Source organism: Magnolia sinica, chromosome 3 (genome assembly GCF_029962835.1).
Source record: "Magnolia sinica isolate HGM2019 chromosome 3, MsV1, whole genome shotgun sequence".
In the NCBI taxonomy this organism is placed as follows: Eukaryota; Viridiplantae; Streptophyta; class Magnoliopsida; order Magnoliales; family Magnoliaceae; genus Magnolia; species Magnolia sinica.
The window spans coordinates 75,817,927-75,833,207 of NC_080575.1; the positions used below are offsets into that span (position 1 = coordinate 75,817,927).

A 15,281-nucleotide genomic window follows, 5' to 3' on the forward strand; every position below is an offset into this window, starting at 1 on the left:
ATAACTAGGTAAACGATTCATAAAATCAAATGTACATCGACCTCTCTACTCATTGAGGTACTACATGGTCCACTTAAATCTTAATTTCAAGACATCCCAACCATCCATTCATGTAGGTATAACTATCTAATATAGTATATCCTAAACATGTGTAGCATGCCTAATTAAATTCTAACATTTTAAAGTATTAATAGCATCTTTTAAATATTATTAGTTTTTAATAAAATGTAAATATATTAATTCGTTGTAAAGTTATTAGCACATGAATATTAGATTTATAAATGAAAAAGGGCATATGACTATAATCAGGGGTCATTAATTTAGACCACCCATCACAATAAACAAACCAAAAATTTAAAATCGTCCAAGTTTTATTACAAGATCAGTTGATCACCCATTTGTTGACTTAAACTAATTGAATAAAACCATTAAATTTATAAACAAATCAGAACCGTCCAACGAGCTCCTCAACTCGCCACCCAAATTCATCCAGCCATTCGTTCCATCAATCCACCCACCTGATCAACATCCATAATACATTAATCATTTTATCTGTATGCCCGTGTGTACACTACTCACTCATGCACATGCAGAACCATGCACCACATGCGTCATACACACGTGATGCATTTTTTGTAATAAATGAAACTAAATTATGGGTGTTTCACTTCCATGAGACGCCATTTAAAATTAACATTTTATTTTATTTTAAATTTTTTCCCCACATGTGTGTTTTACGTATTATGGGACCCTCTAATATAAATAGGGTGGTGTAGGCACATGAGAAGGGAAAGTGTAAGGAAAAATAATAAAAATAAAAATAAAAATGAAAGAGAGAAACAAAAAATCTTCATCAAGATTTTATCAAGGTGGGTGATCCGTCTTTGGTCTGAAATTTTTATAATTATTGTTATTGAATTATTTTTTAATCATTATAATTAATTTCATTTAAATTGAATTTTGCAGCAAATTATTGTTTATTGTTGATATTTTTTTCATGCCATAATTCTCCAATTGTAAAGAGAGTAATATATATATATATATATATATATATATATATATATATATATATATATATATATATATATATATATATTAGAATTCTAAATTAGTGAATTTAATACAAAATAAATTATAAATTATTTGAATTATTTAGGAATTAAATTCAAAATTATTCTGAATCTTACTGTAGTTATATTTTAAATAAATTTTGTTGACATAATTATGTACAATGACTTAAATTATAAATTTTAGAAAATTTTATTATTATTCATGACTAATTAGAAATAATATATCAAGATAATTCATACTAATTAAAAATAATAATATTTATAATATTAGGTAAATTTTAAAAATAATTAAAGTCTAAATTTAATAATTTTAAATATATAATTTAGCTTTAGTTAAACATAAATCAAATAAAATTTCAGTTTAGGAATATTAATGGATGATTAACTAATTTAACCTTAAATTCACTTTAGTATTGTCTAACTTAGTTTGATTATTAGTAATTTAATTAGATTATGAACTTTAGAGTTTGATTTTGAATTTTATGGATTATATATTAATTTTGATTAGAAAAATTTTAATTCTAAAATTAATTCTACATAAACAAAATAGACAATTACTTATTCTAATTTTAATAAATTGAGATTTAATCAACTAAATTTTAAATCTTGAAAATTAGTGATTAGTATAGATTTTCAATTTACGTACTTACCTAATCCTAATAGATGAAATGTACTAATAGATTATATTAAATTAAGATTTATTAATATCTTTCTTAAATTCAACAAGTAGAGTTTGAATATAATTAATATGTTTAGAAGATATTTTCCCTAAATTTATTAGAAGTAAAGAATTATTATAAAATATTAATATTTTATTCATATATTGTTAAATTAATTAAATTAGAATTACTAAATCTAAATTATATATTAAATTATTTAAATTAATTTGGGATTTAACACGGTTACTTTTAGGAGTTTTTGCACTTTATTGATTTACAATTTCATAAAGAAATTTTAATTTGAATTTAAATTCAATTGTAATTTTGATAAATTAATTATTAAGTTATATTAGAAATTAATTCTGAATTTATAATCAAAAATTTTAATTGTTTAATTAAAAAATTAATGAGTTAATAACTATCGAACCTTATAATAACTTCTATGTTTAATTTAATAATAATGAAGAATATGTGATATAACTGTGTAGTTGAAAACTAAATTGCAGTAAGTTGCATATTTAAATTCTTTTTATTTAAATAGATGGTGGTCACTCATATCATGTACATATTTATTTTAAATTAATAATAAATGTTGGAATGCGGGTGAGCTACCCTGGGAATGTCCCTAAAAGGCATAAGCAGGTAGGGCGATTGTTTCCCTTAAGTGAAAGTCCCTAAAGCCAGCAAGTAAGGTGATTGTGTCCCTTGGATGAAAGACCCGAAAGCCTACAAGGTGATAATGTCCCTGGGGTGAAAGACCCTAGAACCCATTAGATCCTTTGGAGTCCCCTTTGTGTACGACGTATTAATACAATTATGTGCACGGACATACGCCAGAGGTACAACTAGAGCAGTAGTTGTGAGACCCGACCCAAGTTCGCATGTGTGCATGTGTGTGTGTAGTATGCATTTCAATTATTTGGGTCTTGCGGTCCTACCGATCAAATTTTGGTGACTCGTGACCTTCAGGTAGTATTTGCGGTCATCCTTGACTTCGGTTACATAGACCCGACTCGGATCAACTCGAAAACTATGCCATTGCGATCGCATCGTCGTTGCGGTTCCAACGATACGTCTTATGCGTCCATCCAATGTATAGATCATAAGTTGTGTGTATCTTATGTTATAGTCCTTGATCATGGTCGCATGGCCCACCTAGGAGTGGTGTGCACTTTTTCTTAAATGATCCCATCCCTAATGCACAAGTTTCAACACCCACTACTCAACACCACCCAAAATTCCATAACCTACACTACTCACCACCCAAACACCACCCACATACCTACTAACCTATCACTACGCCAAAACTGTGAAAAAAGGACGGTCCAAAACCGTCTCAAATGACCAAAAAGGACGGTCATGGACCGTCGCAAGGGCCGTCAAATTTTAACGTGTCGTATTACTTAAAGGACGGTCGAAAACCGTCATTGTTATTGACAAAAAAAGGACAGTCATGGACCGTCCTAAAAAGGACGGTCGTGAACTGTCCTTCAAAAGGACGGTCTCGGACAATCTCTTATGAGCCTTTAAAGGACGGCCATCGACCGTCCTTTAAAAAGACGGTCATGGACCGTCCTTTAAAAAAACTGTCGTAGGCCGTCTTTAATGAGCCTTCAAAGGACGGCCATAGACCATCCTTTAAAAGGACTGTCATGGTCCGTCTCTTATGGGCCTTCAAAGGACGGCCACAGACCGTCCTTAAAAAGGACTGTCATACACCTATTACAATATATTTCATCATATTCTTCCTGATATACACCTGTTATATAATATATTTCATCATATTCACATTCACATCCATCTAAACCTAAACTACGTAAATCCAACATAAACTACATTCATCCAAATATAAACTACATCCATCTAAACCCAAACTACGTAAATCCAACATAAACTACATTCATCCAAACATAAACTACATCTATCCAAACACAAGCAATCTTATCCACATTACATTCATCCACACATAAATACAAATAAGTTTAACATCATAAATAAAAAAAGAAAAAAAATCAGCAACAATTTTCTTTTTGTGTCTCACCTGAAAAAAAAAAATATTAAACCAACAAAACATTATAATTCAGAATCATGAAGAATTGCATAAACTTCTTCCAAAAAAGTAAGCACTTTTTTAAAATAAAACTGATCATTAAAATAGGTTTAGGTTTTAGGTTTTAGGTATTAGGTTTTAGGTTTAGGTTTAGGTTTAGGATTAGGTTTTAGATTATAGGTTATAAGTTTAGGTTATAGGTTATAAGTTACAGGTTAAGGTTTAGGTTATAGGTTTTGGTTTAGGTTTATGTTAAGGTTTAGGCTTAGGTTATAGGTTTAGGTTAAGGTTTAGGTTTTAGTTATAGATTATAGTATATAGGTTATAGCTTAAGGGAATTGAGAATAGGTTAAGGTTAAGGTTTAGGTTTAGGAAATCGGGTCCGAGTTCGGGATCGGGTTTAGGTTTGGGTAATCAAGTTTAGGTTTAAGTTTAGGTTAGGGAGTTGAGATTAGGATTAGGTATAGGTTTAGGTTCAAGGATTTGAAAATACATTTCGATTTTAGGTTTAGGTTTAGGTTTTAGGCTTATGTTTAGGTTATAGGTTTAGATTACAAGTGCAGGTTATAGGTTTAGGTTTATGTTAGGTTATAGGTTAAGGTTTAGGTTTAGGAAATCAGGTTCGGGTTCGGGATTGGGTTTAGGTTTGGATTAGGGAGTTGAGATTAGGATTAGGTGTAGGTTTAGGTTTAGGGATTTGAGAATACATTTATGTTTAGGTTAAGGTTTAGGTTTAGCTTATAAGCAATAGGTTTTACGTTTAGGTTTAAGTTATAGGTTACAGGTTTAGGTATAGTTTTAGGCTTAGGTTTAGGTTACAAGATAAAGGTTTAGGGAATTGAGAATAAGTTAAGGTTAAGGTTTAGGAAATCGGGTTCGGGCTCGAGATCAGGTTTAGGTTTGGGTTTTCAAGTTTAGGTTTAGGTTTAGGTTAGGGAGTTGAGATTAGGATTAGGTGTAGGTTTAGGTTTAGGGATTCGAAATTACATTTAGGTTTTAGGTTTAGGTTTAGGTTTAGGTTATAAGCTATAGGTTTAAGAAATTGAGAATAGGTTAAGGTTTAGGTTTAGGAAATCAGGTTCGGGTTCGGGATCGGGTTTAGGTTTTGGTTTTCAAGTTTAGGTTTAGGTTTAGGTTAGGGAGTTGAGATTAGGATAAGGTATAGGTTTAGGTTTAGGGATTTGAGAATCCATTAAGGTTTAGGTTTAGGAAATCCGGTTCGGGTTCGGGATCGGGTTTAGGTTTAAGTTTTCAAGTTTAGGTTTAGGTTTAGGTTAGGGAGTTGAGAATAGAATTAGGTGTAGGTTTAGGTTTAGGGATTTGAGAATACATTTAGGTTTTAGGTTTATGTTTAGGTTATAAGTTATAGGTTTAGGTTAAGGTATAGGTTTAGGTTTCGGTTTAGGTTATAAGCAATGGGTTTAGGGAATTGAGAATAGGCTAAGGTTTAGGTTTAGGAAATCGGGTTCGGGATCGGGTTTAGGTTTGAGTTGTCAAGTTTAGGTTTAGGTTTGGGTTAGGGAGTTGAGATTAAGATTAGGTGTAGGTTTAGGCTTAGGGATTTGAGAATACATTTAGGTTTTAGGTTTATATTTAGGTTATAGGTTATAGGTTTAGGTTAAGGTATAAGTTTAGGTTATAAGCAATAGGTCTAGGGAATTGAGAATAGGTTAAGTATTAGGTTTAGGAAATCGGGTTCAGGTTTGGGATTGGGTTTAGGTTTTGGTTTTCAAGCTTAGGTTTAAATTTAGGTTAGGGAGTTGAGATTAGGATTAGGTGTAGGTTTAGGTTTAGGTTTAGGTTTAGGGATTTGAGAATACATTTAGGTTTTAAGTTTAAGTTTAGGTTATAGGTTATAGGTTATAGGTTTAGGTTTCGGTTTAGATTATAAGCAATAGGTTTAGGGAATTGAGAATAGGTTAAGGTTTAGGTTTAGGAAATTGGGTTCGGGTTCGGGATCGGGTTTAGGTTTGAGTTTTCAAGTTTAGGTTTAGGTTTAGGTTAGAGAGTTGAGATTAGGATTAGGTGTAGGTTTAGGTTTAGGGATTTGAGAATACATTTAGGTTTTAGGTTATAGGTTATAGGTTATAAGTTTAGGTTTAGGTTCAGGTATAGGATTAGGTTTCGGTTTAGGTCATAAGCAATAAGTTTAGGGAATTGAGAATAGGTTAAGGTTTAGGTTTAGGAAATCGGGTTCAGGATCGGGTTTAGGTTTGGATTTTGAAGTTCAGGTTTGGGTTTAGGTTAGGGAGTTGAGATTAGGATTAGGTGTAGGTTTAGGTTTAGGGATTTGAGAATACATTAATGTTTAGGTTTAGGAAATCGGGTTTAGGTTCGGGATCAGGTTTAGATTTGAGTTTTCAAGTTTAGGTTTAGGTTTAGGTTAAGGAGTTGAGATTAGGATTAGGTGTAAGTTTGGGTTTAGGGATTTGAGAATACATTTAGGTTATAGGTTTATGTTTAGGTTATAAGTTATAGGTATAGGTTTAGGTTTAGGTTTAGGTATAGGTTTAGGTTTCGGTTTAGGTTATAAGCAATAGGTTTAGGGAATTGAAAATAGGTTAAGGTTTAGGTTTAGGAAATCGGGTTTGGGTTCGGGATCGGGTTTAGGTTTGGGTTATCAAGTTTAAGTTTAGGTTTAGGTTAGGGAGTTTAGATTAGGATTAGGTGTAGGTTTAGGTTTAGGGATTTGAGAATACATTTAGGTTTTAGGTTTATATTTAGGTTATAGGTTATAGGTTTAGGTTTATGTTTAGGTTATAGGTTATAGGTTTAGGTTTAGGTATAGGTTTAGGTTATAAGCAATAGGTTTAGGGAATTGAGAATAGGTTAAGGTTTAGGTTTAAGAAATCGAGTTCGGGTTCAGGATCGGGTTTAGGTTTGGATTTTCAAGTTTAGGTTTAGATTTAGGTTAGGGAGTTGAATTAGGATTAGGTGTAGGTTTAGGTTTAGGGATTTGAGAATACATTTAGGTTTTAGGTTTAGGTTTAGATTATAGGTTACATGTTTAGGTTAAGGCTATAGGTTATAGGTTTAGGTTAAGGTTTAGGTTTAGGTTTAAGGATTTGAGAATACATTTAGGTTTAGGAAATCGGGTTCGGGTTCGGGTTCGAGATCGGGTTTAGGTTTTGGTTTTCAAGTTTAGGTTTAGGTTTATATTAGGGAGTTGAGATTAGGATTAGGTGTAGGTTTAGGTTTAGGGATTTGAGAATACATTTAGGTTATAGGTTTAGGTTTAGGTTATAGGTTTTAGGTTTAGGTTTAGGTTAAAGTATAGGTTTAGGTTTCGGTTTAGGTTATATGTTATATAGGTTTAGGTTTAGGTTTAGGTTTAGGTTATATGTTATATAGGTTTAGGTTTAAGTTATAAGCTATAGGTTTAGGGAATTGAGAATAGGTTAAGGTTTAGGTTTAGGAAATCAGGTTCGGGTTTGAGATCGGGTTTAGGTTTGGGTTTTCAAGTTTAAGTTTAGGTTTAGGTTAGGGAGTTGAGATTAGGATTAGGTGTAGGTTTAGGTTTAGGGATTTGAGAATACATTTAGGTTTTAGGTTTATGTTTAGGTTATAGGTTATAGGTTTAGGTTAAGGTATAGGTTTAGGTTTCGGTTTAGGTTATAAGCAATAGGTTTAGGGAATTGAGAATTGGTTAAGGTTTAGGTTTAGGAAATCAAGTTCGGGTTCGGGATCAGGTTTCGGTTTTGGTTTTCAAGTTTAGGTTTAGGTTTAGGTTAGGGAGTTGAGATTAGGATTAGGTGTAGGTTTAGGTTTAGGGATTTGATAATACATTTAGGTTTTAGGTTTAGGTGTATGTTATAGGCTACAGGTTTAGGTTTAGGTTAATGTTTAGGCTTAGCTTTAGGTTATAAGCTATAGGTTTAGGGAATTGAGAATAGGTTAAGGTTTAAGTTTAGGAAATCGGGTTCGGGTTCGGGATCGGGTTTTGGTTTTGGTTTTCAAGTTTAGGTTTAGGTTTAGGTTAGGGAGTTGAGATTAGGATTAGGTGTAGGTTTAGATTTAGGGATTTGAGAATAAATTAGATTTTAAGTTTAGGTTTAAGTTATATGGTATAGGTTTAGGTTTAGGTTTAGGTTATACGCAATAGGTTTAGGGAATTAAGAATAGGTTAAGGTTTAGGTTTAGGAAATCGGGTTCCAGTTCGAGATCGGGTTTAGGTTTGGGTTTTCAAGTTTAGGTTAGGGAGTTGAGATTAGGATTAGGTGTAGATTTAGGTTTAGAGATTTGAGAATGCATTAGGTTTTAGGTTAAGGTTTAGGTTTAGAGATTTGAGAATGCATTAGGTTTTAAGTTAAGGTTTAGGTTTCGATTTAGGTTATAAGCTATAGGTTTAAGGAATTGAGAATAGGTTAAGGTTTAGGCTTAGGAAATCGAGTTCGGGTTCGGGATCAAGTTTAGGTTTTGGTTTTTAAGTTTAGGTTTAGGTTTAGGTTAGGGAGTTGAGATTAGGATTAGGTGTAGGTTTAGGTTTAGGGATTTGAGAATACATTAGGTTTTAGGTTTAGGTTTAGGTTATAGGTTATAGGTTTAGGTTTAGGTTAAGGTTATATGTTAAGGTTAAAGTTATAGGTTTAGGTTTAGGTTTAGGTTATAGGTTTACGTTAGGTTATAGGTTTTTGGTTAAGGTTTAGGTTATAGTTATAGGTTTTGGGATTTGAGAATAGGTTATAGGTTCAGGTTATAAGTTATAGGTTTACGTTAAGGTTTAGGTTATAGGTTTTGGGATTTGAGAATAGGTTTAGGTTATAAGTATAGGTTTAGGTTAGGTTGTAGGTTAAAGTTTAGGAAATTGAGTTTAGGTTATAGGTTTAGGTTATAGTTTATAGGTTTAGGTTATAGGTTTAGGTTGTAGTTATAGGTTTTGGGATCTGAGAATAGGTTTAGGTTATAGGTTAAGGGTGTGGTCCCTGCAAATACAGATATAAACACAGCCTGCTCCAATTGGCCAGGCCCTTCCAATGTTGTCCATAGGAAATGGACAGCTTCATTATGGTCATAACAGCGGTTCCCATCTTCCAGGGACCCCTGCTCAACATCTGGATAGCTCCGACGCACATCCGGATCTACTCCATCAATTTCGAGTAAATACATAAACATGGTCTGTCCAAATGGCTAGGCCACTCCAATGCTGTCCATAGGAAATGGACAGCTTTATCATAGTCATAACAGCGGTTCCCACCTTCCAGGGACCCCTGCTCAACATCCAGATAGCTCCAACGCACATCCGGGTCTGCTCCATCAATTTCGAGCTAATATATTTAAAAATAACATAATTATATCTAAAAGCATCTGGATACCTGGGGAAAGCCTCCCATATTCGTATTGTTGGTTACTCATCCCTTTGTCTATAAGCCACAATTGACCAACACTTTCTATTGCTACCTGTACTCTGAAACCAACACAAATATAACTGGGAAACAATATAAGAAATAAGAAAAAATGAATTTACCTGTACACATCATTAAATGTTTCCCTATAAGGAGGTGTAATGAATCAAGGAACGAAGAAATTCGATACGTAACTACATACAAGAAAGATAAAGGATATGCATATCTGGAGTGTTGTTATTCTCACATTACTGTGAGAGAGTAAGGTTTCATCATATATATTGATCAACCTATGGAATTTTATGATCATATGAAGCTAAGGCATGCATGCAAACCAAAAAAGGCCCTCCATAATCTAAAACAAGCACAACTATAGGATTAGGTGTAGGTCTAGGTTTAGGGATTTTAGTGTTTCCTTCTTCTTTTCATCAAGCTCTTCAATCACCGTCTTGATTTTTGACTTATCATTGTAAGCAAGAGAAGAATGCAGTAAACAAACAACTTCAGACATAAACAAATTCAATTTTTTTAAAGAGAGAGAGAGAGAGAGAGAGAGAGAGAGAGAGAGAGAGAGAGAGAGAGAGAGAGATCCTTTACAGGCTGAGAAATACAGCAATATACCTCAATGATGTTTTTCTGGGATAATGTATTCTGATATGATATTCCCCAATAGATTAGCGATGCAATGAAAAGTTTGCTAATATGAATTTCACTGAAACATGTTATACACAAGGAAGCATTCATCATCTATTTTAGTCAACCATGAAAAGTAGCTACAATACAAGCAAATCTATGGATAAACTGTCTAAAGATATAAGAAGATTTATTTTCACATTTTTTTACTAAAATTTCTATCCAAACTGTCCCTAAATCATGTGGTTGGAAAAACTTTTAGGAAACAAGTCATCCATGGGCTTGGCAGATAAACTGTCTAAATCACAGGACTGATGTCTAAAGATATTGTCCTGCAAATTACAATACACATCCAACTCCAGTGGGAGTAAGAAACAGAACTAGCATCCTTTATATTCTTGCAAGGAACTAGATACCACTATATTTCTATTTCTTTTCAAGTAAAGAACAGAGTTATTATGAGGATTACACATCATCAGAAGAACGAAGTAGTGAAAAACAAACAATATGATGTGCATTAGTCTTGCTAAGTTAGCATAACTACTTAACATCATGATCATCATATTAATTATATTGGAAACTCAAATACAGAGAGGACTACTAAAGGCACTTGTAAGCAATCAAAGAAGCAGAAAAGCATACCAAATGCAATACTTTTACTTCAAGAAAAAAAACCAAATGCCTAAGATGACTTCGTTTTCATACAAGTTTTCATGTCCCTATTAGAAATCTGTTACATATCTGAGTATGAACTCATGACTCCATTAAGTGGAGTCCTGCAAACCAAGAACCATGGACAAAAATGATTGTCAGCATTTAATCAAGTTGGATGAGATATAAATACAAAACTAATAAAATATGCCTACAAGACAATTGATAATCATTACCATGACAACCTAAAGAATAGAAAGCATTCCTAGATAGGTCATCCTACAAATGCCTCTTTAACAGGAGGTGAGCTATACTCACGCAAGCATGCATGCACAGGTGCACTAAGGCCATTATGTTGTTGATCACCATGAAGGTATTTGTCTAGAAAACTTCTAGAATGTTGTTGGCAACCATGAGGGTCCATTCATGCTTTGGATACCGTTGCACAAGTGCACTAAGGCCATTATTTGTATACAAAAAAATTTGATACTCTGCTTGAGTGGAATGGTTGATGCATAGGCATTAAAAATGCCACCGTGGTACACATGTAACTTAGATTGAACTGTCCAAATTATGCCCCCCAATCTAGATAGATATATAAAAAATAATAGTAATAACTTACTTCATCAATGGGCTACGTACCTATTAGACAAGGTGAGTTAGACTCACCTGAATTTTATGTGCAATAGAAGCTAGATTGTGGCTTGCACCTGGTAAAAAGCTTTGATCATGCACCCATGTGAACTCCCCAGCGAAACATTACGGACATCCTCTCAAGCCTACATAATAAAATAACTTCTTCTACTTTAACTCATATTACAAAGATGGATAAACATAAAATGAAAGAAAAAAAAAGGAACAAATGAAACAGTTCCTTGGTACATATTATACTAATTACAACTTGGACATTTTCCTTGCCAACTAGCATGCAGTCTCTAGCTTGATGGATGCCATTTTTGCAGTGTTTTCTACAGATCCTCTGGTGCAATTGACATGCATGGAGAGGTGGTAGAGCTACCTGATTTCCTAGGGAAGGTGGTCGTTGTCTCAGCTGGAATTGTGCCTGACAAAAAAGGTAGTGTAAATACCCATGTGAAGAAGGAAGACTGGCAGCTTTAGAAGATGGACATGGTGCCGAGAAGATGGACATCAGTAGTTTCTTTTAGACAAAATAGAAATTCCTGCTTTTAATTCAATCAGCCATATGTTGATGATAACACGAAAAACCAAAAAGACCTTGCTCGAGTCTTTTTCTAGTGCAAGAAGAAACTGATTTCAATATCACATGAAGTTTATTGTGCTGCCAAGTTCAGAACAGGAAACAATGAATAAAATTTGGCTGCAGCAATCATAACTAATGACAGTTTAGATTCTAATTTTAAAAAGGAATGGATATCCCACCGTAATAGGAACAACACCATAACACCATTTGTTCACAGGATTTTTCAGGTTGGTTACAGTTGCCATGCAACCATTCAAACTGGCTGCTACAATGTGATAACAGATATGTTACAACATGCTTGCATACAAGATGGTGGGCCCATACGAAAACGATGGATGAAAATAGGCAACACTGCTACACTTCTAAGACACATTCCAAACATCATATTGTTTGAACAGTCCTAACATATGAATTAGTGGGCATCTTTTTTGTTAAAATAGGAACATTGGATTTTTCACTTTTTAACTTTCCAATAAATATACCATGTTGGAAATGTGGCTACATGGCCATTAAATCAGCCATATGTTGATGATGGTGACGCAATAGCCCAACCCAGGACCCGATTCCTGCTTTTAATCATAAGAAAATTCTCTCTAATTAATGAGGAACGATCACATACAAACATTGGATGCTATGCTTACTATGCTACCCTGTTATTAGGACTGCTCATAGTAAGCTATGTACCTAAGCTTCACACGTGGCAGATCCTCTGTTCAAGAAACACATTGCCTAATTTTCAGTCCTGAACTGGAAAATATGTTTGCCATACTCCAGGTGAATGTTTTGGATCTTCTGACATAGTGGACTATTGCTAGCATATGGGTGACACTCCCCTCTGTGCAAACAGCCTAAAAACAGAATATGCATGGAACAAGAATTTCAGTGGAACTGTTTACTACATTGTTCCCTGTGTGAATTGGTGCTTTGGGAACTTCAAACTCAGCAAACAGACAATCAATCAGAGTAGGGATCAAGGATGACAGGTACCTTAAGTTCTGCACCAGTTTTTGCAATATTTTGCCAGAAAATCAGAAAAGAATCAGTTTTTAGAAAGTGCAGTTTTCATACCTAATATATCCATAGCTCAAGACCCTTACTGACAAGCCCCATGAATGCATGATTAGGATTCCTAGCACAACCCTGTTTAGTATAATAGAACAAAACCCATGAAAGTCTGAGTTAAATCAAATCAATTTTAGTTTCTATGATAATGTAGCTAAAGAATTTTCCAATTTGCACTGAAATAATTGACAATACAATCCATTGTATCCAACATTACACTCTTAAACAGAGGATTGTTCAAGAAAAGAGAACAATCTTTGTTCTGATAGAATCGGTCCACACGGAAATCCTCTTCAATGAGTATCTTCTCGCGTGTAAGTAACAGGCGCCAAGCAAGAAATCCTCTTCAATGACTTGTCTTGAGAACCAAATCTCTAAATTTACAATGTGCACATGATTAATCAAGAAGAAAAAGAAGTGTTGCTAAAGATGTGAAGAAATAGTAACTCAAGAAGGATCTGGAAATTTTGGCAGCAGCAACAGAGATGGTAGCAAAGATTATACTCATCAATCCAGATATATGCATCTAATATTTTCTTAAATTTGGCAAAAAATCTAGATAAATTTAAAAGCCAGTGGACTGCTATGAATTCCAGTCTTGCAAGACCCAAACATGCACACATACACATGAAAAAATTGGATCTAATTAATGCAGGATGACATTTCTTTTCATTTATTTTTTATACCAGACATCATTCTCATCCTACACAATTTATTTACAAAAATTAATTATAATAGTTCATAGTGGAAACTCTCCATAATACCAAACTTCAAAAGCGAAATACCTGAGTGCAACTTGTCTTGAACAAAATTTGAATTGGTTTTTTGTGAATTTTTATAGAAAATGAAATATTATTATTTTTCTATGCAAGCAAATTTATCAAAAATTTCTCATAGTATAGGAAAAGAAAGTGACTTAAAGATGAATTCATCTAAAAGTCACACCTAATTCCTCCAAACCCTGGAATTTCAGGCAAAATTGGGCTTCCTAAAGTATTCTTGATTGCTTTCAAAGATGAGAAGAAAAAATTTAGCATCAATTAAAGCATTAACTCCTTTCAACTATATCCTCACAACTCAATTAAGAGGAAATCAAAAGCTTACCAAAGACATGTATGAGTGCTACTTATTCCTCTAAAACTTAGAAACTGATGGCAAAATCGAGTTTCTTGTGTTTATTTGCCATGATCTGATTCAATATGGGAAAAACCAAAGCAAGTTCAATTTTCTTTTTCAAGGTCATCATCACAATCTCAAATAACAGGAAAATAAAAATAGAGATGACTTCATGCAAAATCACCACCCTAATTCATGTAAAAGATTACTGCAGCTTCCTTGGGAAATCTAGTGTAAACTCATGCGACTAATCTAATTTCCCTGTGAGCTTTCCAGAATCAGGAAATCAGAGGAAATTAAAGTCACACACACACACACACACACACACACACACACACACACACACACACACACATTTTGTTCCTCCAAAAAAAAAAGGATTAAAAAAAAAAAAAAGAGAGTTTCTTATATAACTTGCAATGATGCCTACCATAAAACAAGAAAATGGAACTACCTAAATTATTATTTTTAGCTTATAATCATGAGCTTAAAATCGAGTTTCTTACAGTAATTCACCATAATTTCTTCCAAAAAAGGAAAAACCATAGAAAATGCGATTTTTATTTAATTTTTTTAAATTTCATCATAATGTCATATTAGCAGGAAATGAAAATAAAATGTATCATAAATTCATGAAAAATATCTAGAAAATTAAGGCAATATATAAGGTCCCTACATGTTCATTTGTCACAATTTCCTCTTGAGAATTCCGTGAGAGCTGAGACATTGACATGCCCTGTGAAAATGACTGTTGCGAATGCGACCGGAACTACGAAGAACGTTGGCTTTTACCAAAAACTGAAGTATCTGCTCCTGGTGGGATTGCATTTCCTCTCCTGCATGAACAGAGTAAGAAAATCACCACAAAAGAAGACTATAAATGTGACCAGATCGGGTTTTCTTGATAAATCTGGACCTAGAATGTGGTCGAAGGACAGAAATGGAGCTCAGATCGCAGGCCCTGCTGATCTTGAACTTCATTATCTGATTTTCAGATATATATGCGAGACTCTAGAGGGAAGCAAATGTTGAATTATAGACCATTTTCACTTCCCGAAAAAGCGATTCAAAAAAAAAAATCTAATTTTACAATGAAAGTTCTTCGAATTCAGTGAGGCAAAGATGTCGTAGTTTGGATGTATCGATCTTAGAGCACTTGAAAGGGGAGTCAAACTCTACATCATTTTCAGCTCCAAACGAAGCTACTTCAAGAAATTTGTAGCATCACCAAAAATCTCTCAGATTCCATCCTGAAAGCTAATCATTCAAGCACTCTTTTAAAAGAACACAAATTCTTCACCATTTAAACCATTAGGAACAATTCAAAAGAATTTTTAACATCACATATGTAAATCGCAGTGACAAATCTCATTCTCACCTATTTTTCGGTTAGGAATTTCTCAAGGGATTTTTAGATTTTTGAAGTTTTTCTCAGTGTATTTATTGGGAAAATCTCACTTAAAACATAAAATTTTA

General features: G+C 33.5%; 1 long non-coding RNA gene across 1 annotated transcript; it reads right to left on the minus strand.

The window, feature by feature from the left end:
* Positions 1-12,986: 12,986 nt before the first annotated feature.
* On the minus strand, positions 12,987-14,790 carry LOC131238564 (uncharacterized). The gene is made up of 3 exons (XR_009167926.1): positions 14,722-14,790; positions 14,482-14,641; positions 12,987-13,063 (listed from the first exon to the last, which is right to left on the minus strand). It is a non-coding gene; the product is annotated as an uncharacterized LOC131238564 (long non-coding RNA).
* Positions 14,791-15,281: the final 491 nt, after the last annotated feature.